Source organism: Rhinatrema bivittatum, chromosome 5, assembly GCF_901001135.1.
Source record: "Rhinatrema bivittatum chromosome 5, aRhiBiv1.1, whole genome shotgun sequence".
In the NCBI taxonomy this organism is placed as follows: Eukaryota; Metazoa; Chordata; class Amphibia; order Gymnophiona; family Rhinatrematidae; genus Rhinatrema; species Rhinatrema bivittatum.
The window spans coordinates 281,525,624-281,547,582 of NC_042619.1; the positions used below are offsets into that span (position 1 = coordinate 281,525,624).

General features: G+C 44.7%; 1 protein-coding gene across 1 annotated transcript in view; it reads left to right on the forward strand.

Annotated features, from left to right (window-relative positions):
• Positions 1–21,959, forward strand: part of LOC115092772 (disintegrin and metalloproteinase domain-containing protein 9-like) — a 239,901-nt gene that overhangs the window by 38,425 nt on the left and 179,517 nt on the right. The window lies entirely within an intron of this gene.

A 21,959-nucleotide genomic window follows, 5' to 3' on the forward strand; every position in this document is an offset into this window, starting at 1 on the left:
TCGGCTGGGACAGGCTGAGTTCAGGTAAGGAGTGTAAAAAAATGAAAGGAGTAGTAAGAGTTTCCATTCCTTTTCTGGTCTCAGAGCCTTGGCGTGCCGATCTGACGTCCATTCCCCCCTCTGAGGGAGCTGGGGAGACTCATGGCAGTTTGGCGGGTTGAGCAGCCTATGTGGCTAGGCCTCCCTCTCAGGCATTGCTTAGACACAGTGTGGTAGGCCACGGTGGCGTTTGCATGCTTTTTCTGTCACAAGTGTACCAGGAAACACTGTCCGTTGGCTCGCACTTGCACGCCTGGGTATCCACCTAGGTGAGGATGCTTACGTGGACACCTACCTGGATTGAGTGTTTTGTGCCTATAATTTTTGGTCACTTATTGAACAGGTCTTGTTTTTGGCTGCCTTGTCCACACTCGCTTGTGCGGACGTGCAGCTGGGCACACAATGATCAAATGCTTTGGAAACATGCTGCTAGCAGCCGTTTACTTTTGTTCTGTTTGCCATATTCAGGCATCTCAGCTTGATGTCTCCCGCCCCCACTAACTTGTATCTTTATTACTTGGAAGTTCAGGGAGAGTTTTTTCCAGCTGTTTATTGTTTTTTTTTTTCTGAGACCACTGTTCCCAGCATGAGGCTGGAATGGGTCTGGAGGGGGACCTATCAGAGATGTTGCCAGATTTTGGGGCTCCCCTAACTGTATAGTCAGCGGGGGAAGGTTCTCAGTGGGGCCAGGACAGCGCCTCTAGTTTTGATATGGGCCATGGCGGCATTTGAGTGCTTTTCTACGTGCAGGTCTGCTGCAAAACAGTCCAGCCTGTCCTCTCCAATCTAGCTCCTGCCTTCTGCTTTGCCTTCTGTGTCAGTTCTTCTCCTTGTTTTCTGTTGCCTGCTCTTGGACTGACTCATGGATCTGACTTCCGCCTGGACTTCTTCTAATCTTGCCTGCCGCCAGTCTCTGACCCGTGCCTGGATACCAACCACACTTGTCTGTTGTCCACCATTGAACTTTGCCTGAATACGGACTCTCCTAGTTGCTGCCTGCCTCTGACCTTTGCCCAATACTGGACCTACACTTGCATCTGCCTCAGACTCTCATCTAAGACGTGACGGGCCTCACATTCCTAGGGCTCAACCTGATTGGAAAGGAGCTAGTATAGAGGAAGTTCCAGATCAGTTTCTGCCCAGCGTAGCTGTGCCAGCTGTCAGTGAGGATCTGCAGGACCTTCCCTGTTGGTTGAGCCAATCTCATCACAGCACAAGGGTCCATGGATTTAAGTGTCTCTACGCAATGAGGATATTTTGGTCCATCCATATCTGGACGGCTGGTTGATTCAGGCCAAGCTTGTGGAAGAGAGTCAAGGGGAATCTCACAAGAGAAGGTACAGAGAAGGGCTACCAAAATGGTAAGGGGAATGGAACAGCTCCCCTATGAGGAAAGACTAAAGAGGTTAGGACTTTTCAGCTTGGAGAAGAGACGACTAAGGGGGGATATGTTAGAGATGTTTAAAATCATGAGAGGTCTAGAACGGGTAGATGTGAATCGGTTATTTACTCTTTCGGATAATAGAAAGACTAGGGGGCACTCCATGAAGTTAGCATGGGGCACATTTAAAACTAATTGGAGAAAGTTCTTTTTTACTCAACGCACAATTAAACTCGGGAATTTGTTGCCAGAGGATGTGGTTAGTGCAGTTAGTATGGCTGTGTTTAAAAAAGGATTGGAAAAGTTCTTGGAGGAGAAGTCCATTACCTGCTATTAAGTTCACTTAGAGAATAGCCACTGCCATTAGCAATGGTAACATGAAATAGACTTAGTTTTTGGGTACTTGCTAGGTTCTTATGGCCTGGATTGGCCACTGTTGGAAACAGGATGCTGGGCTTGATGGACCCTTGGTCTGACCCAGTATGGCATTTTCTTATGTTCTTAAGGTGATCTGTCTACTCAAGCTGGGCTGCAGAGTAAAGTTAGTCAAAAGCAGTTATAGCCGACATAGACTTGGACTACTTCAGAGTGAGTCTCAATATAGCATGAGGCAGGACCTGCCAGAGCAAAATATCCAACATTTGCAGACTCAGGTTCAGTCCTTGAGATTGGCCATCTGTTCAGTGGTGTGGAGTTATTTCTAGGTCTCAGGATCAATGGAACCAATATTGGAGGTAGTACCTTGGGCAAGGGTGCATATGCATCTGCTTTAGCAGGCTCTGCTGGCGTGGTGGACTCTGCAGTCACAGGCATAAGCACTGAGACTATCCTGGCCGATGGAAGTGAGCGCGAAGTGGCAGTGGTGGTTGCAAAAAGGAACTCCTCCCGAGAAGGGTAACCTTAGAGGCCTCGAAATGATAGGTGCTCACAATGGGGGCAAGTCTTATAGTTTGGGAAGTTCCTTATCAAGCATTGATTGCGTAAGGTCAGTGGAATGCCGAGGATCAACAGGGAATCAATCAATTGGAAGCTTGTGCAGGTCGCTTGGCATACTTACGGTTCACCAAGAGGTTGACAGGACGAGTGGTAAGGGTGATGTTGGACAAGGCCACAATCGTTGCCTATATAAACCATCAAGGCAGTTACAGTAGTAACCAGGTGTCGGTGGAAATAAATGCACTCGTGAAATGAGCAGAACAACATATCCTAATATCATCAGCCTCTCGCATTGCCAGGTTAGACAATGTGAGGGCTGATTTTCGTAGCAGGCATGACTTGGATCAGGAGAGTGGGTGCTGGCGGAGGACCTTTTTCAACTCATGGTCTTTAGATGGGACACGTTGTATCTGGATCTGATGGCATGTTACCACAATGTGATGGGGCGGTGTTCTATAGTTGCAGATAGGATCGGAGATCGTTGGGAATCAATGCTTTCGTTTGACAGTGAGCTGTGCAGAGAGATACTATATGGGTTTCCTTCCTGACCGATGTTCAGCAGGGTAATACGGAGGATTGCAAGTCATCTTGGGACTGTAGACCAGGTGGCTTGGATTGACCACGGAAACTGTTTTCTGGTTACTGATAGACAGTCTTATGGGGTGGCTAGTCCCGAAGGATCTTCCACAATAGGGACTGATCATACATGAAAATCCAGGTTGATTCTGTTTTATGGTTTGGCCCTTAAGAGGGCTCAACTGCTGAGGCTTTGTTGTTTTCTGGCAGTGGTGACCATTCTGCTTCACGTTAGGAAGATTTCCACATTTCCGGCTTATATCAGGATTTGGATAGTGTTCAAAAGTTGATGTGGAGCGAGAGATTTTTCTCTCTCTCAGTGAAAATACCTTTAATCCTTGTTTTTCTGTAGGAAGAATTAGTAAGGGTCTGGCCCTAAACCCCTTATAAGTTCTGGTTGCAGCACTGGCATGTTATAGAGGTCGTATTAATGGTAGATCTTAGCCTTCATGAGGGCAGTGTTGTGACAAGACTGCAATCAGCCTGTTTCGGGAGTAGCTTTGGTACATCCCTGTGTGGATTGGCCTGCCTGACCGCAGAGGAAGGTGAAAATACTTCTTATTTGATTATTTCCTTTCCTCTAAGGAAGGCAAGGCAATCCACAGTCCCGCCCTGGGCTGCGCATTTGTGATTTTGTTTTCAGTTCACCCTTTCTTTCAAAGATGACGTAGATTGTTCCTTGTTCTGAGTCATTTGAAGGACTGGTGAGAACCAGTCTATGTAATCAGTTGAAATTAATATTTTACCTGAGCTCAATGCTTACGAGTTATGTGGAGGTAATGAGTCGTTCACTATTAAGAGTCATGTGTCAGGTATAATCAGTTGTCAGTAGTTTGCTTTTGTAGAGATACTGGCAGGCTGATGTCGAGGCTATAGGTCGGTCATGTCAGCGAGTCAGTTGTCTCCGTCTCTATCTACAGGTAGGAGTAAATAATCCACTGGTGTGGATTGGCCTGCCTCCCTTAGAGGAAAGGAAATTATCAGGTAAGAATTAATTTCAACTGTGTGCTTGAGAGAGAGAGCCAGTGTGTATGTCTCTGACCACTAGACTACTACTAAAAAAAAAAAAAAAAAAAAAGGAACACAAGGAAGAATATATGTTAAATATGAGGGAGTCGAAGAAAGAAATCAGGAAAGCAAAAAGACAATTGGAAGAAAGGATTGCCAAAGAGATAGAGAGGCGTCAAAACATTTTTCAGATATATCAGAGAAATAATGGAGGCCCGAAGTGGTTTAGTGAAATTGAAAGGTGATATGGAGCACTATGTGGAGAGAGATGAAGAAATGGAAAATTAAACAATACTTCAGTTTGGTGTTGGCTAAAGAAGGTCTTGGAGAAGGACCGTTGCTGTTTGACAAGACCTTAAATGGAAATGGGGTAGATGAAACTCACAGAAGAGAATGTATGGGAAGAGCTTGAAAAACTGAAAGTGGACAAAGCCATGGGGTCTGATGAGGTTCATCCCAGGATACTGAGGGAGCTGAGAGATGTGCTGGCGGGTCTGCTGCATGACCTGTTGAATAGATCCCTTGAAACGGGAGTGGTGCCAAGTGATAGGAAAAGAGCAGTAGTGGTCCCGTTTCACAGGAGTGGGAGCAGAGAGGAGGCTGGAAACTACAGGCCGGTTAACCTCATTTCGGTGGTGGAAAAATTAATGGAGAGACTGCTGAAAGAAAGGATAGTGAACTATCTAAAGTCAGGAGGATTGCTGGACATGAGGCAGCAGGATTCACCAGGGGAAGGTCATGTCAGACAAATCTGATTGATTTTTTGATTGGGTGACTAAAGAAATGGATTGAGGAAGAGTGCTCGATGTGATCTATTTCAGCAAAGCTTTTGACACGGTCCTGCATGGGAAGCTTGTGAATAAAAGGAGAAGTTTGGGAGAGAGCGCCAAAGTGGTAGCGTGGATTACAAACTGGTTGACAGATGGAAGACAACATGTAATGATAATTTCCTAGCGTGTAGACAGATGGAGATGGAGCAAGCTGATATCATGTTATTATATAACCCTGCAGTAACCTCAGCCTGACAGTATTCTCTATCTCCAGGAGATGGTGGATGTGCATCTCACTATGGGGATTGCTTTGAGCTTTTTGAAAGAAGAAATTTGAAATTCTAAATTCAGGAAAAGGGAGCCCTGCTCTTCTGCAGTGATAACTTAAAGGTCTCTCCCCAGTTGAGAATTCCTGAGGTGATTTCTGTGGTGTCTCAGAGATGTGCCTTGCTTCGGTAGCTGGGTTTCCTGGCATGGACTTAGCTGCTAGTTCAGCTGAAAGGCAGGAGGTGCAGAAGGCCGAGCACGGCGGTAATGGCAGATGCCCTCTCCCCCCGCAACTGGAGACCGTCTCTGTACTCGGCCTGTAAGCGCTGAGCTCAGATAAGGATAAAAAAAAAGTTTTACCTGAATTAGAGACCAGAGGAGTTTCAGGACTTCTTCCGGTCTCTGTTCTTGACGTTCGTCCCCACTGCTGTTGGGGTTGGGGAATTGGGCTGCCTGGCGGATTGAACGGCCCCCGGTGGGCTAGGACCCGCACTTGGGTTTTTTTCTTACATGCCTCGTACTAGGCCGCGGCAACCGTTTTCACACGCTCTTGTGCATCTTCTGCTGCCCTCTATAGGCTATCGGTGTGTGTAAGTACATAAGAACATGCCATACTGGGTCAGACCAAGGGTCCATCAAGCCCAGCATCCTGTTTCCAACAGTGGCCAATTCAGGCCATACGAACCTGGCAATTACCCAAACACTAAGACTATTCCATGTTACTGTTGCTAGTAATAGCAGTGGCTATTTTCTAAGTCATCTTAATTAATAGCAGGTAATGGACTTCTCCTCCAAGAACTTATCCAATCCTTTTTTAAACACAGGTACACTAACTGCACTAACCACATCCTCTGGCAACAAATTCCAGAGTTTAATTGTGCATTGAGTGAAAAAGAACTTTCTCTGATTAGTTTTAAATGTGCCACATGCTGACTTCATGGAGTGCCCCCTAGTCTTTCTATTATCCGAAAGAGTAAATAACCGATTCACATCTACCCGTTCTAGACCTCTCATGATTTTAAACATCTCTATCATATCCCCCCTCAGCCGTCTCTACTCCAAACTGAAAAGTCCTAACCTCTTTAGTCTTTCCTCATAGGGGAGCTGTTCCATTCCCCTTATTTTGGTAGCCTTCTCTGTACCTTCTCCATCGCAATTATATCTTTTTGGACATGTGGCGACCAGAATTGTACACAGTATTCAAGGTGCGGTCTCACCATGGAGCGATACAGAAGCATTATGACATTTTCCGTTTTATTCACCATTCCCTTTCTAATAATTTCCAGCATTTTGTTTGCTTTTTTGACTGCCGCAGGACACTGAACTGACGATTTCAATGAGTTATCCACTATGACGCCTAGATCTTTTCTTGGGTGGTAGCTCCTAATATAGAACCTAACATTGTGTAACTATAGCATAGGTTATTTTTCCCTATATGCATCACCTTGCATTTATCCATATTAAGTTTCATCTGGCATTTTGATGCCCAATTTTCCAGTCTCACAAGGTCTTCCTGCAATTTATCACAATCTGCTTGTGATTTAACTACTCTGAACAATTTTGTATCATCTGCAAATTTGATTACCTCACTCGTTGTATTTCTTTCTAGATCATTTATAAATATAAATAGAAAAGTACTGGTCCCAATACAGATCCCTGAGGCACTTCACTACCCATTCCCTTCCACTAAGAAAATTGTCCATTTAATTCTACTCTCTGTTTCCTGTCTTTTAGCCAGTTTGTAATCCACGAAAGGACATCGCCACCTTTCCAATGACTTTTTACTTTTCCTAGAAGCCTCTCATGAGGAACTTTGTCAAACGTCTTCTGATAATCCAAATACACTACATCTACCGGTTCACCTTTATCTACATGTTTATTAACTCCTTCAAAAAAGTGAAGCAGATTTGTGAGGCACGCCTTGCCTTGGGTAAAGCCATGCTGACTTTGTTCCATTAAACCATGTCTTTCTATATGTTCTGTGATTTTGATATTTAGAATACTTTCCACTATTTTTCCTGGCACCGAAGTCAGGCTAACTGGGCTGTAGTTTCCCGGATCGCCCCTGGAGCCCTTTTTAAATATTGGGATTACATTAGCCACCCTCCAGTCTTCAGGTGCAATGGATGATTTTAATGATAGGTTACAAATTTTTACTAATAGGTCTGAAATTTCATTTTTTAATTCTTTCAACTCCTGGGGTGTATACCTTCTGGTCCAGGTGATTTCTACTCTTCAGTTTGTCAATCAGGCCTATCACATCTTCTAGGTTCACCGTAATTTGGTTCAGTCCATCTGAATCAATACCCATGAAAACCTTCTCCGGTATGGGTACCTCCCCAACATCCTCTTCAGTAAACACCGAAGCAAAGAAATAATTTAATCTTTCCGCGATGGCCTTATCTTCTCTAAGTGCCCCTTTAACCCCTCGATCCAACTGACTCCCTCACAGGCTTTCTGCTTCAGATATATTTTTAAAAGTTTTTACTGTGAGTTTTTGCTTCTACAGCCAACTTCTATTTCTGTTCGAGATGGAGGACTGTAAAACCCACTCCCAGCAAAAATGGATGCACCATCCTCCAATTTTTTTTTTTTAGGATGGCCCATAATGCTTCTTCTCTACCCCCTATTCCTTGCAGTTCAGTTGCTTGGATATTGTTTTTGACATAAAGATCTACTCCTCCCCCTTTTTTGTCCTCTCTGTCCTTCCTTAACAAGTTATTGCCCAGTATGGCACGTATCCCAATTGTGAGATTCCGTGAACCATGTCTTCATAACAGCAACAATGTCCACATCCACCTCCACCGTTAGGGCTTGCATGTCTGGGATTTTATTTCCCAGACTACAAGCATTTGTGCTCCTAGCTTTCCAGTGTCTCTCGTTCGGTTTACTGCTTATCTTGGACTTGTTTTTTGTCTTATTCAGCTGACGTTTGTTATCCTTTTCCCCCATTTCCTTTGTTTTGTATTTGGTTTTCTTTTTTTTTGGGAGATGACATTCCAATGTTCTTCTGCCACATAAGAACATAAAAAATTGCCATGCTAGGTCAGGCCAAGGTTCCATCAAGCCTAGCATCCTGTTTTCCAACAAGGCCAAACAGACTACAAGTACCTGGGCAAGTATACAAACACTAAGTGGATCCCATGCTACTGATATCAGTAATAGCAGAGGCCATTCCCTAAGTCAACTTGATTAAATAGCAGTTAATGGACTTCTCCTCTAAGGAACTTATCCAAACCTTTTTTAAAACCCAGCTACAACTAACTGCACTAACCACATCCTCTGGCAAGAAAGTCCAGAGCTTAATTGTGGCACTGAGTGAAAAAATAATTTTCTCTGATTAGTCTTAAATGTGCTACTTGCTAACTTCATGGAGTGTGCCCCCTAGTCCTTCTATTGATCTGAAAGTGTAAATAACCAATTCACATCTACTCGTTCAAGACCTCTCATGATTTTAAAGAGCTCTATCAAAATTCCCCCTCAGCGTCTCTTCTCCAAGCTGAGCAGCCCTGACTTCTTCAGCCTTTCCTCATAGGGAAGCTGCTCCATCCCCTTTATTTTGTTGCCCTTCTCTGTACTTTCTCCATTGCAACAATATCTTTTTGAGATGTGGCTGTGCAGTGCTCGCTGATGATATCACTGTGGGGGAGGCAACTTTTATAGGCGAAGCTACCTGCCCATCTTGCCATAGGGCATCTCCACCAGCTGTCCATTGTGGGCCTAGTGGACTTGCTTACTAGGTAGCGCCAACCTCATCACAACACTAGGGTCCACTTCTTTCCAGCAAGCGTTATATTACGGCTAACAAATATTTTCTTTATCTTCAGGAGGCTTAGGCTGAAACCCCACCAGTCTCACTGGTTCCTGTTTTCAACAGATTCGATTCCACTTGTTTTTATTTCAGCTAAGAAGAAAGTCAGAGGAGATGCCTTGACCCACTCATTCGATTCTGCTGATACTACCACTGAACCACAATTCATCTTGGAATCCTGCCCAAAATTCTGCTACTACTTTCTCCATTCCAGTTGGCTAGACTATAGTACCCACTTACCTCGGAGAAAAAGTCCTGAAGTGGGGCCACAGTGCCAAGCTGGGTGGACATAAGACATCCGAAAGACCATTGAGCTGATCTCTTGCCAGTACTGGTGGCCCTGAATGGTCTAAGATGTCAGAGGGTATGTGGATTCCAGCTCTTTTTTTGCCTTCAACAATCAATCTCACTAACACCCTTGGAGCATTCTTCCACATCTGACGATCCCGTACAAGGCCTTGGACACACACATCCATTGTACTTCATAACTGTATCAGCACCCAGAGGGGAGAAGGTCTATAATTTGGGCAGTCCATAGATCACTTCTCACAGATGTCTCCTTACCTTCAGTACCCTCAGCAACCAACTTAGCGCACTGCTTTTCAAGGAAATCTTCTGTTTGCATGGCTTACCCTGAAAACATAGTGAGTAATTGGGGGAGTTCGGTTCACTTCAAAGTTCTGAAACTATTATTCTGCTTAAGTATCGCTTATTCTTCACCTGAAACTCCCATCCATGAAATTTGCTTCCCGGTTTCATTGGTCCGTATCCTATCTGGAGACAGTTTGGTCCAGTCCATATACCAATTGAAACTGTCTTTCTTTTCTACGCATCCACAGTTTAATTCCATGATCCATTGTTTGAAGCTTGTGGTTCTTAACTGGGGAAACAGGTATCCGCCTGCACCCACAGAAGCCTTTGTGGACTCCGACACATAATTTGAAGTGCAAGAGATCCGAGACACGAGGAGCCTACGAGAAAAGGTCCACTATTTCACTTCTTGGAAAGGGTACGATCCTGAAGAGAACATCTGGGAACATGCTAAGAATGCACAAGCACCCAGTTAACCAGACGCTTCCACAGACTATTCCTCCGTAAGCCAAGGCCAAGGAACTTGGGAAAGGGGCTTTGAGGGGAAGTACTGTAACAAAGGGCTGGTCCTGGCAGCCATGTCGCAGCCAGATTTCTTACCCCTTGGACTTGGCCATGGCTTCCCTAGGCCTGCGCACACTGCTGCCACTTACAGGCCCCTCACATCTTGACACCCCAACTGGGGATTTAAACACTGATTGATCCACTGACCAACACCTTCACAACAGGTCTCCTGTTTCCTGCAGTGCTAGTTACTTCAGTGTTTCCTGCTCCTATTCCTTTTTCTGCGTGTTCCTGTCTGATCCCAGTTTGCCTTTGGTTGTCTTACTCTTGGTCTATCTCTTATCTCCCATATTCTGCCTTGTTCCTGTTTTCCTCCTTGTCTGTGTTTGTGTCCCTGCTCTTGCTTGACTCTCTTGGCTTGACTTCAGATTAGATCTGGACTTGCCTTGCCCTCTGCTTGTCATGACCTTGGATTGGACCTAGACTTCGCTATGCCTTCCACCTTCCCTGACGTCAGATTGGACCTGGACTTTGCCTAGCCTTCTGCCTGCCCTGAACTCAGAGGAGACCTCGATTTTGCTCAGCTCTTGGCGAATTCTGCCCTTATATGGAGTTTGTTTTCGCTGTGCTTGTCACCTGCTTCAACCACAGCTCGGCCACCAACCTTGCCTATTGCCACCACTCGGATCAAGCCAGGAAATTTCTGCCAGCTGCCAGAACCTGTGGGCTCAACCCAAGGGGGGAGATTCTTGGCTATGCAGAAAACTTCCTCCATAGTGTGTTAGCCATCACCTGTTAAGGCCTATTTTGTGCCTGCAGAAGATAGGTTGTGCAAACTTAAATGCACAAGGCTCACTACCTCATGTTGTGAGGTTGAAAGGTTGGAAGTTATAATAGAAACAAGATTAGCTTTTGTTCATCCTTAATGCCAAAGTTATAATAATTATAAAAGAATCTAAAGTGAACTTCAACTCCAAATAAGAGTGTGAAGTGAGTGTTATTCTCATCCTGTCTTTTCATGTTCTCATTTCATCATTCTCAGATGTTTCTCTATTTCATGCATAACTCCCATCTCATGGTGTCATCCCAGTGAATGTTAAGATAGGGTAATTTAAATTAACCTTTTATTATTAGCTAGTTTACATAGTACAAGAAGTCATCAAGACATTCACTAGGGACCTCCGTCCTCTAGCTGACAGAAGATTTGTCGGCAATAGGGAGATATTTTTTTCTCTTATTGATTAATTTAAAGTTAGTATAGTAGGAAGAAGATTTTGGAGCAGATAATGGAGTCAAGAGTAAGAGAGTACATGTTAGCATTTGCAAGCAGCTCAATCAATGTCGAATCCTAGCTACCAAAACTTCTCAACATGCAAGAGTAGCAGTGTCTCCAAACACTAGCTTCAATCACTAGCCTCACTCACAAACCACTGTAGACACAAGATAAGTGACAAGTGTGCACACCAAAAATACCATTTAAACAGAAGTAATGCTTTAATAAATCTAGAATATTTAAAACATCATTAGTTATAGGTAGCTCAAAAGGCAAGAAGCATAGAAAAAGAGGAAAGTGAGGAGAGAAAAAAGCAAAGGAAGGTATAGAGCAGGACATAGAATAGTGAGGAGAGACATAGAAAAAGTGAGGAATAGACACTTAAGTATGCTTTCACTTGTTCTATTTTATCTGAGAAGGATAATTTCTGAAGAGTACAATATTTATTGAATCTGAAAGAGATAAATCACAAAGAATCAACTCAGAGGAAGATTATAAAAGAGTTGGGCAAAAAATGCCCACGTACACATGTATGTGGGCCACATTCGAGCAACCCAATTTTATAAGCTGTGAATTGTGCATTATGAAAATAAGGGGATTGGAAAAGGGGTGGGGCCAACGCTTGCATGCATAACTCCATATTTTAAAACCAGAAACTGCAGCGTACGTAGGCTTGTTATCCACGTAACTTTACTGTGCTGCTGATGAGCAGCAAGTCTGTACATCTCGAGTTTTAGGGACTCTTAAGACAGAGTAAGGGGTTCACATCAACTAAGAGGCATGGAGGATGAAGAACCAGAGAGGTCTAGAAGACATCAGTATTAACTGGACAAATTGATGGAGTAATTGGAAAAACTGGGAATATCTCTCGTGTGAACGTGTTTTAACATCCACTTACATACGCGAGTAGAAGCCAACAAAGTCCTATAGAAGACACGTGTGTTAGTTTAGCTTGAGTAACGTCTTAAAATTATGGGGTAGATTTTAAAAGAAGCGCGATCAGCCTACTTTTGCTTGCGCATCAGACTCAAGCAAAAGTACGCTGGATTTTAGTAGATACGCGCGGAGCCGCGCGTATCCACTAAAATCCTGGATCGGCGCGCGCAAGGCTATCGATTTTGTATAGCCTGCGCGCGCCGAGCCGCGCTGCCTCCCCCCGTTCCCTCCAAGGCCGCTCCGAAATCGGAGCGGCCTCGGAGGGAACTTTCCTTTGCCCTCCCCTCACCTTACCCTCCCTTCCCCTACCTAACCCACCCACCCGGCCCTGTCTACAACCCCCCCTTTACCTTTGTCGGGGGATTACGCCTCCCGGAGGGAGACTAAATCCCTGCGTGCCAGCGGGCCTGCTGCGCGCCGGGCCGCGACCTGGGGGCGGGTACGGAGGGTGCGGCCACGCCCCGTACCCGCCCCCCAAAACGCTGCCGACACGCCCCCCGAAACGCCGCGACGACCGGGCCCGCCCCCGACACGCCCCCGACACGCCCCCCTCCGAAAACCCCGGGACATACGCGAGTCCCGGGGTCTGCGCGCGCCGGTAGGCCTATATAAAATAGGCTTACCGGCGCGCAGGGCCTGCTCGCGTAAATCCGCCCGGTTGTGGGCGGATTTACGCGAGCAGGGCTCTGAAAATTCCGCCACCTATGAGCATACTTACGTGCAGTTGGTGTATTTTAAAACACATAATTTAAAATTTCAGCATATCTTCTCTGGTGCCGATACGTGTTGTGTATGGGTGCATATTCACTTATTTTAAAATTAACCTGTAAATAGTAATTGAAGTAATTACAGTAAAGGGAAGTGGTTATATGTATTTACATTATACTTATCTGATAAATATTCTTAGTCATTGAAACCAGTTTTTTTGAGTCTTTGAAATTTTTTAGGAAGACAAAAGGTATTGTTAACCTATACTTGCATACATTTTTGAGCTTATTTAACTAAGAAATTTAATGTTGATGTCAATTTCGAATTGTTAACATTTTATCTCAAATGCTTCTTTTATTGAAATACAAGCCGTTAAGCCCGTTAAAACGGGCTACATCCCTCTGTCTCTCACCTCCCCCTCATTCTCTCTCCCCTCACTCTTCACCACCCCCTCCCCCAACCACTTCCTCCCACTCAGTCCCTCCCCCTCCCAACTCAGTCTCCCTCCCCTCCCTCCCACGCTCTCTGTCCTCTGCCCTCAGTCCCACTCCCTCCCTAGTCCCTCAATCAGTCCCCCTCTCCCTCCCTCTCACTCAGTCCCCCCTCTCCCTCCCACCCTATCCCCCTCTCAGTCCCACTCCCCTCTGTCCTCTGCCCTCAGTCCCACTCCCTCCCTCTCCCCCATCAGTCCCACTCACTCTCACTCAGTCCCTCCCTCTCACTCTCTCCCTCCCTCTCACTCAGTCCCACTCCCCTCTGTCCTCTGCCCTCCGTCCACTCCCTCCCTCTCACTCAGTCCCCTCCCTCTCCCCCTCAGTCCACTCACTCCCTCTCACTCAGGTCCCCCCCTCTCCCCTCCCTGAACTCACTCCCTCCCTCCCGCTCTCTCCCTCCCGCTCTCCTCTCTCCTCTCCCTCCCTCGCTGCTGCCACCGCGAACCGCCGCGAACCGCCAACCGCCCCGCCGCCGCTGCGAACCGCCGCCGCGAACCGCCACTCGACGCCGCCATTGTTTTCCCTGACGCTGCCTGAGGCCGACGTGCTCGCCCGCACATGCGCGGTAGAGCTGGTCTCTACTGCGCATTTGCGGCACGTCGGTCAAGTGTCGTTTATAGGTATTGATATCTCATCCCATGCCAGTTTTCAGTAAATAAAATTTACATGTGGTTGGGGGGCACTGTTTCATAAGAGTGTTTATTATCTCATTGTAACTATATCGAGGCCAATATTCAACAGCCGTTTAGAGCAGCGCTTCTCAACCGATGTGTTACGACACACCAGTGTGTCGTCAAACACCGGCAGGTGTGTCGCGTCTCCCGGTGTCCCACTGCCCCATTGTTCTTTCTTCCTTCTCCTTGTTCCAGCCCCCGTAAGCCAATAGGAAGCCTCCTTTCTTCCTATCCCCACAGCCCAATGGGAAGCCTCCTTCATTCTGCCTGCTCCCGCGTAGGCCAGCAGAAGCCTCCCTTCTACCCTGCTAGTGGGAGTAGGAAGAGGGGAGGAAGCCTTTAATTGGCCGGTGAGGCAGGCATCGCATAGACCCGGGGGTGGGGTGGGAGGAATGGCAGTGTTGAATCCTGCCGAAGCAAGGCCGCCACGGGAGCCCATCCTGTGGCGGCGAAGAGGGAAATCCGACCCCGACCGAGGCCACCACAGGAGCCCATCCCTGTGGCGGCGAAGAGGAAATCCGACCCCGACCGAGGCCACCACAGGAGCCCATCCCTGTGGCGGCGAAAAAAAAAGGTCTGCCGGAGTAAAGCCATGGCGGAAACTGGAACATCCCCTGCAGTGAAGGAAGAAGTTTTTGGTGAGAATTTGTGTGTGGGTATGAATGAATGCCTGGGTGAGAGCTTGTGTGTCTGTGTGTGAATGGGTGCCTGGGTGAGAGTTTGTGTCTGTGGGTGTGAATGGGTGCTTGGGTGAGAGCTTGTGTCTGTGGGTGTGAATGGGTGCCTGGGTGAGAGCTTGTGTCTGTGAATGTGAATGGGTGCCTGGGTGAGAGCTGGTGTGAATGGGTGCGAGAGCATTTCTGTGATTGAGAGCTTGTATATAAGAGAGCATGAGTGTGATTGAGAGAGAGAGACTAGTCAAGGAGGTGATGTGTTTCTATGTGAGAAAGAGACTGGTCAGGAAGATGACTAATGTGCGTATGTGAGAGAGAGAATGGTCAGGAAGATGACTGGTGAGAGAGAGACCGAGACTGGTCGTGGGGGTCTAATTGGGTGTTGTGTGTGTGAGTGACTGGTTGTGGGCGCTAAGGAAGAGGACTGTGAGGACAGAGCTTCAGCAGATCTTGCTGCTTCTGGTGAGTGCTATTGGCCCGGAAGGGAAAGGAATAGGAGAGTTGCTGGAGAAGGTAAGTAAAGGTGGCTTTTAAAATTTATTTTTCTTGATTGACTGCCATTTTAATTATTGGGTATTATGTGATGTCTGCTGTTTTGAAATATTTTATTGATATTTGGACATGTTTTAATAATTGTTATGAGTTTTTAAATTGCTGTTTTTTTTAACATTTTTTAGTATAGCTTTACAATTATTCTGTGTGGGGCTCTATAGCAGCTTGGCTTATTCTGTTTCGCAATAGGAAATATATTAGTGTTTAGGGCCTGGTTTAATAATTTGCATTTCTTAGATAGGGTTATACTCTCTGAGTGTGTTCCATAATACAGGTATACATTTGTGCGGGTTAGTTTGTGTGCATTATGCAAATCCTGAGTCTGTTAGGTGCTATATTTCTCTTTTCCATTTCTCCAGATTTTGCACTGCATGCAGAGTGGCTTTTTGGTTTTCCATTCCAATTTCTTTCTCCATATTTATAATTTGTAGTTTTTCTGTACTTGGTGAAGGTCAGTTCTGGGTGTGTGACCGAGATGAGGTATTTTACTAGCATATAGGCATTTGTATCAATCTTAGTTGTTGTGTTTTCTCAATAGGACATGCAGTAGTGGTAAATTACTGTCTTTTCATAAGGAAGGCTGTTGTGCCTGGTAGTAAAAGGAGTTTGTTTTGCTTTTACTGGGATGTCGTCAGAACCAGAATATCTTTTTTGTATGGCGAGTTGTATAGGGTAATGCCCTAGATCTGCTCTGCACTCATTGCTGGGGATTGAGGGGATTCATGTGAATGCAGAGTGCATGTTTACATTTAGCCCTGTGATGGTCACAGGTTCAGTGTGTCACGCATGTGAGAACCATCTGTCAGGTGTGGCCCGGCCAAAAAAAGGTTGAGAACCACTGGTTTAGAGGACACGTAATCTGGCTACAGTTATCCGGATAACTTGTTCAGTGTACTCAGTAGGACAAATGTCCCACTGAATATACTTGATGAAAGTTATCCGGCTACATATAGCTGGATAACCTTTAACCCTAACCAGTAATTGAATATGGCTGGTTAGGCCTAAAGCTATCCGGCCTCATGTGGCCGGATAACTCATTACTTATTCGAATATCTTCAGAGATAGCTAGATAAGTAATGCGACTTTGAAAAAGAAAAAGTTCTGAGTTGCAGGCCTCCTGGCCCAATGCCCTCCCCACCACATGTATGTACCAGGCTCTCCCCTCAGTTGTCCACACAGTCTGGCCCAAATCTTAAAAGATCGGAAAGTTTAACATTTGACAATTGCAACCAGCCTGGGCCTCCATCCTCCCCCCTCCCTCACTCATCTCTAAAAATACTTGAACTTTCTCTCCTCTGCCCACCCCCACTCATCCCCCTTCTCCTACCCATGTCTGATACCCTCCCAGCCACTTCTAAAGTAAAGTAGACTATTACCTATGTAACGCTGGATGTGTACTGTATAGTGTAAAACTACACTTTTAGCATTATTACCTACTTAACATTGGAAGTGTTACTTAATAGGTTACTTTACATTGGAAGTGGCCAGGATTGCTGAGTAGATGATCCTGGCCCAAAGAAGACAGGACCACTTTGGGAGATAACAAGTGGGTGGGAGGGTATCAGCCAGGAATGGGGGAGGGGGAATGAGTGGGGGGCGAAGTATTTTTAGTGGGGAGAGAGGGGAGCAGTGGGAAGGCCCGGGCTGGTGGCAATCGTCGGATGAAAGTTTTAAACTTTTCGATCTTAAAAGTTTTGTGCCAGCTTTTGTAGTCAGCTGAGGAGGGAGGGGGGTATATACATGAGGTTGTGGGGAGCTGAGCATTGGCTTGGGAGGCTCATAATTTGGCCCTTTTTTTTTTTTACCCAAGTAGCAAGTTATCCGGCTAACCTAGCTGCATATTCCCGATATTCGACAAGGTTAACTGAATAACTCAACCCCTCCCCAGAACACCCCTGAAATGCTCCTTTTTTTATTCAGCTAAATTATAGCCGGGTAACTATTACCCGGCTAAAATTTAGCAGATAAGGGCTAAATATGGCCAGGTAAGCCATTTACATGGATAACTATTACGTTATTTGTCTAAATGGCTTTTGAATATGGAGCTCATCCTGGGTAAGATCTAGTGAACTTCTCAACATGATACACTATTGGAAAACTCCAGAGCTTTATATCTATAAGCCATTATCGGGCCAGCGGAAAGGAGAGCACACTGTGGGTGGTTTGACAGATCAAACACATATTCTCAAATCTCTGGCTCAGTGGTGAACACAGATCAAACAGCAGCCAGGAAAGTGCTAGTTGTTCTGCGCCACATGACGGCGGCAGTTCATGTAGTATCTATAAATTATCGTCACATGTGACTTTTGAAATGAGACCTCCTCTCTCAATGGACCAGCTAACTCAACCCTTGACGACTTCAGTGAATGTCTCACAGAAAATCATCTGATGTACCTGAAGATTGGAAGATGGCCAATGTAACCCCTGTATTTAAAAAGGGATCCAGGGGTGATCCGGGAAACTATAAATTGGTGAGCTTGACTTCAGTGCTGGGAATTGTGGAAACTGTTATAAAGAATAATCAATTCATAATTGCCTCCATCTCGACCTTGAATTCCCACTCAAACTCCACACTTCCAACAGACCAATGAGAGAAACCTACAAAGGAGCACTACAAGCCCCACCAGCTAAAGCCACACGACTCATTTCTACCAGGGACCGAGCTTTTTCTACAGCAGGTCCAGCCATTTGGAACAACCTCCCTGCAGATCTCAGAATGGAACCGTGCCTACCAACATTTAAAAAAAAACTAAAAACTTGGCTATTCTTACAAGCCTTCCCTGATCCATCACACCTTCATTAGATAACTACTCAGCATATGATTATGAATATGAATTCCGAACTTCGCCATTCCAATACTCACCTCATTCACTAGTTTGCTATCCTAACAAGCTAACTAGCTGTAGACCAAGCTCAGACATTTCACAATCTATTTAATTTATTACACTCTTAAGGCTTCTCTTTTCCAGCTGATCTAGCTTCCAAGTTCAAGGTCCTTGTTATTATGTAACTTTTGCCTCTCTGCTTTTGTCTCCGCTAATTATAAAAAGTTGTTCCTTATGTTACGTTATGTTATACTGTTCTACCCCTGTTCGATGTAAACCGACCTGATATGGTATTCAACCTTGAAGGTCGGTATAGAAAAATGTTAAATAAATAAATAAATAAAATCACAAAACATTTATAGACATGGTTTGATGGGACACAGCCAACGTGGATTTACCCAAGAGAAGTCTTGCCTCACAAATCTCCTATGTTTTTTTGAAGGGGTGAATAAACATGTGGACAAAGGTGAACCAGTAGATGTGCTGTATTTGGATTTTCAGAAGGCGTTGGACAAAGTTCCACATGAGAGGCTTCTAAGAAAGCCTAAAAAGACATGGGATAGGAAGCAATGTCCTTTTGTGGATTGCAAGGTTGTTTAAAAGACAGAGAGGTAGGATTAAATGGACAGTTTTCACATCTAGAAAAAGGTTAACAGTGGAGGTGCCTCAGGGATCTGTACTTGGATCAATGCTTTTTTATGATATTTATAAATGATCTGTAAAGGAGTATACGAGTGAGGTGATCAAATGCGGATGACATTAAATTATGCAGATTAGTTAAATCTCAAGCGGATTGTGATAAATTGCAGGAGGGCCTTGAGAGGCTGGAAGATTGGGCCTTCTAAATGATAGATGAAATTTAACTTGGACAAGTGCAAAGTGATGTATATAGGGAAAAATAACTTTTGCTGTAGTTACACAATGTTAGGTTCTATCTTAGGAGTTACCATCCAGGAAAAAGATTTAGGCAACATAGTGGATAATACTTTGAAATTGTCAGCTCAGTATGCTGTGGTGATCAAAAAAGCAAACAATGTTAGGAATTATTAGGAAGGGAATAGCAAATGAAACGGAGGTTATTATAATGCCTCTGTATTGCTCCATGGTGAGACCGCACCTTGAATATTGTGTGCAGTTCTGGTCACCGCATCTCAAAAAGGATATAGCTGCACTGGAGAAAGTGCAGAGAAGTGCGACCAAAATAAAGGCATGGAACGGCTGCCCTATGAGGAAAGACCTAAAGAATTTAGGGCTGTTCAGTTTGGAGAAGAGACAATTGAGGGGGGGATATGATAGAAGTCTACGAAATCATGAAAGGGCTTGAACAAGTTAATGTAATGTTATTTACCTCTCTCAGATAATAGAAGGACCAGGGGGCACTCCGTGAAGTTAGCAAGTAACTCATTTAAAAAACAAATCAAAGAAAATTATTTTTCACTCAGGGCATAGTTAAGCTCTGGAATTCATTGCCAGAGGATGTGGTTACAGCAGTTACTGTAACTGGGTTTAAAAAGGTTTTTGGATAAGTTCCTAGAGGAAAAATCCATAAACTATTACCGTAATGATTAAGCAAGACTAGCTTGTAATTAATGTAATGTTTAGGTATTTAATCAAACAATATGAAGCAACTACCTCTCCTAAATTAATCACAAACAAAGGAGAGAGGAGACTCAACTCACTCAATAAATCTAACCCATCTAATATCAACGAAATTGTTACCCAACATTGAATACCCAACAAATGACAGTATCATCAAGGTTATTGCTCTGATGTTGTAATCTGCAGCCTCTCGCCACGCAATGGGCCGCCATTTTCGAATCCCCAGTGAGACCTGCAAACCCGGTCCGGGGTACATGGAATATTTTGGGCCTGATTCGAGATATTACAATTCCCCTGAAGAAGACTAATATTTTAGTCGAAACATGTTGGGACGTTTAAATTGAACAGCAAAGCATAGTAGCTGCTCGATGAAAAACTTATGGCTAAGTATTCAATTTTGTTGAACTTGATATTTAAAGAACGTTTCGTTCTGCTAAAGTTTAATTATTGAAAAAGATTGACATGGTTATAGAATTGTTTTTTGAATAAAGGTAATTGGTGGGTGGACAAATGACAGTAAATGATTATAAAAAAAGAAGCTCTGTAAGCTGACAACAGTATGCGGCCCATTGCGTGGCGAGAGGCTGCAGATTACAACATCAGAGCAATAACCTTGATGATACTGTCATTTGTCGGGTATTCAATTGTTGGGTAACAATTTCGTTGATATTAGATGGGTTAGATTTATTGAGTGAGTTGAGTCTCCTCTCTCTCTCCGATGTTTATGTATTTGCCAGGTAATTGTGACTTGGATTGAACCACTGTTGGAAACGGGATACTGGGCTTGATGGACCCTTAGTCTGACCCAGTATGGCATATCTTGTGTTCTTATGTTAAACAAGAGGTCCACTGGTAGCTAGACCCCCTATCTTACAGGTAGGGGCATCCCTCTGTCTACTGCCTCTTCAGGTGACAGCAACAGGCACATCCAACAAGGGATGGAGAACTCACACAGATCTTTTCTGAACGGAAGGGACTTTGTTATTACTGGAAAGGTGGGTTTCAGATCAACCTTCTAGAACTTCAAGCAATCAGACATGTCTTAAATGCGTTCTCACATCTTGAGGGAAAGAGAATTCTCATTCACACCAACAACCTAGTCACCATATTTTATGTTAACAAACAAGGAGACACAGGATCATGGACTGTCTGCCAAGAGGCGATAAGGATATGGAAATGGGACTGCAATCACCATGCTTTTCTACAAATGTCCTATCTTCTGGTGATTTCCAACAAATTAGCAAATTGGCTCAGCAGGGTATTTCGCTTTCACAAATGGCCCCTACATCAGTCACCAATCAACAGACTGTTCACCCTTTGGGGACATCCCTCAATTGTCTTCTTCACATTGGAGGAGAACAGAAAAGCAGAAAGATTATGTTCCCAATGAACTCGGGTCTGTTCGAGATTTTTCTTACTCAGCTGAAATGCAGATCTCATGTTTGCTTTTCCACTAAATCTGCTGAGTGCCAAGACAATGCGAAATGCACTCAAGGATTGGACCCACTTTAGACTTATTGTACCAGCATGACCCAGACAAGTGTGGTTCGCATATCTAGTGCAAATGTCCATCAATCCCCTGGTCCCTTTAGGGGCTGATCTGTTCTTATTAACTCAAGAAGGTCATCTTTATCATCCAAATCCTCCCTCCCTCAGCTTGACAGCCTAGATGTTGAGCACTCAATGCTTCACTTTCCATACCCAAGAAAGTTGAGGACATATTAGTATCTGCCAATAAGCCTTTAAGTAGATGAACTTAAGGATTCAAAAGGAAACTATTCTCATTCCTGGATCTGTTCAGCATGAGTACCTTGAAAGGTGCGCCATTACTTGCTTTTTCTTTCCTCCTCAGGTCTCCGTACCTTGTCAGTGAAGGTCCTTCTCAGTTTCATAGCAGCCTACCATATTCAGGTATATATTAAACTGTTCTCAATTCATTCTTTAGTCTCTGAAAGGCATATGGCATAGTAAACCTCCAGTGGCCAAGCCACCTGTGCCATGGGACCCTAATGTTCTAGCATAACTTATGGAACCATATTTTGAGCCATTTTGGAATCAGCTTTTCTGAAGTTTCTTACATAGAAATCTTTCTCACTGGACAGGCAGGATGGTAGTCCTCACATATGGGTGACATCATAGGATGGAGCCCAATCACTTTTGTCAAAGTTTCTAGAACTTTGACTGGCACCTACTGGGCATGCCCAGGATGGAACTAACCCTGCAATCAGCGGGGGTCCCCCTTCAGTCTTCTTTTTTCCACACAGCAATAGCCAAGCGGGTTAAGGAGCTCTACAGAGATTCCTGACAGGAATTTTCCTCACGGAATTACTTCATAATTTAA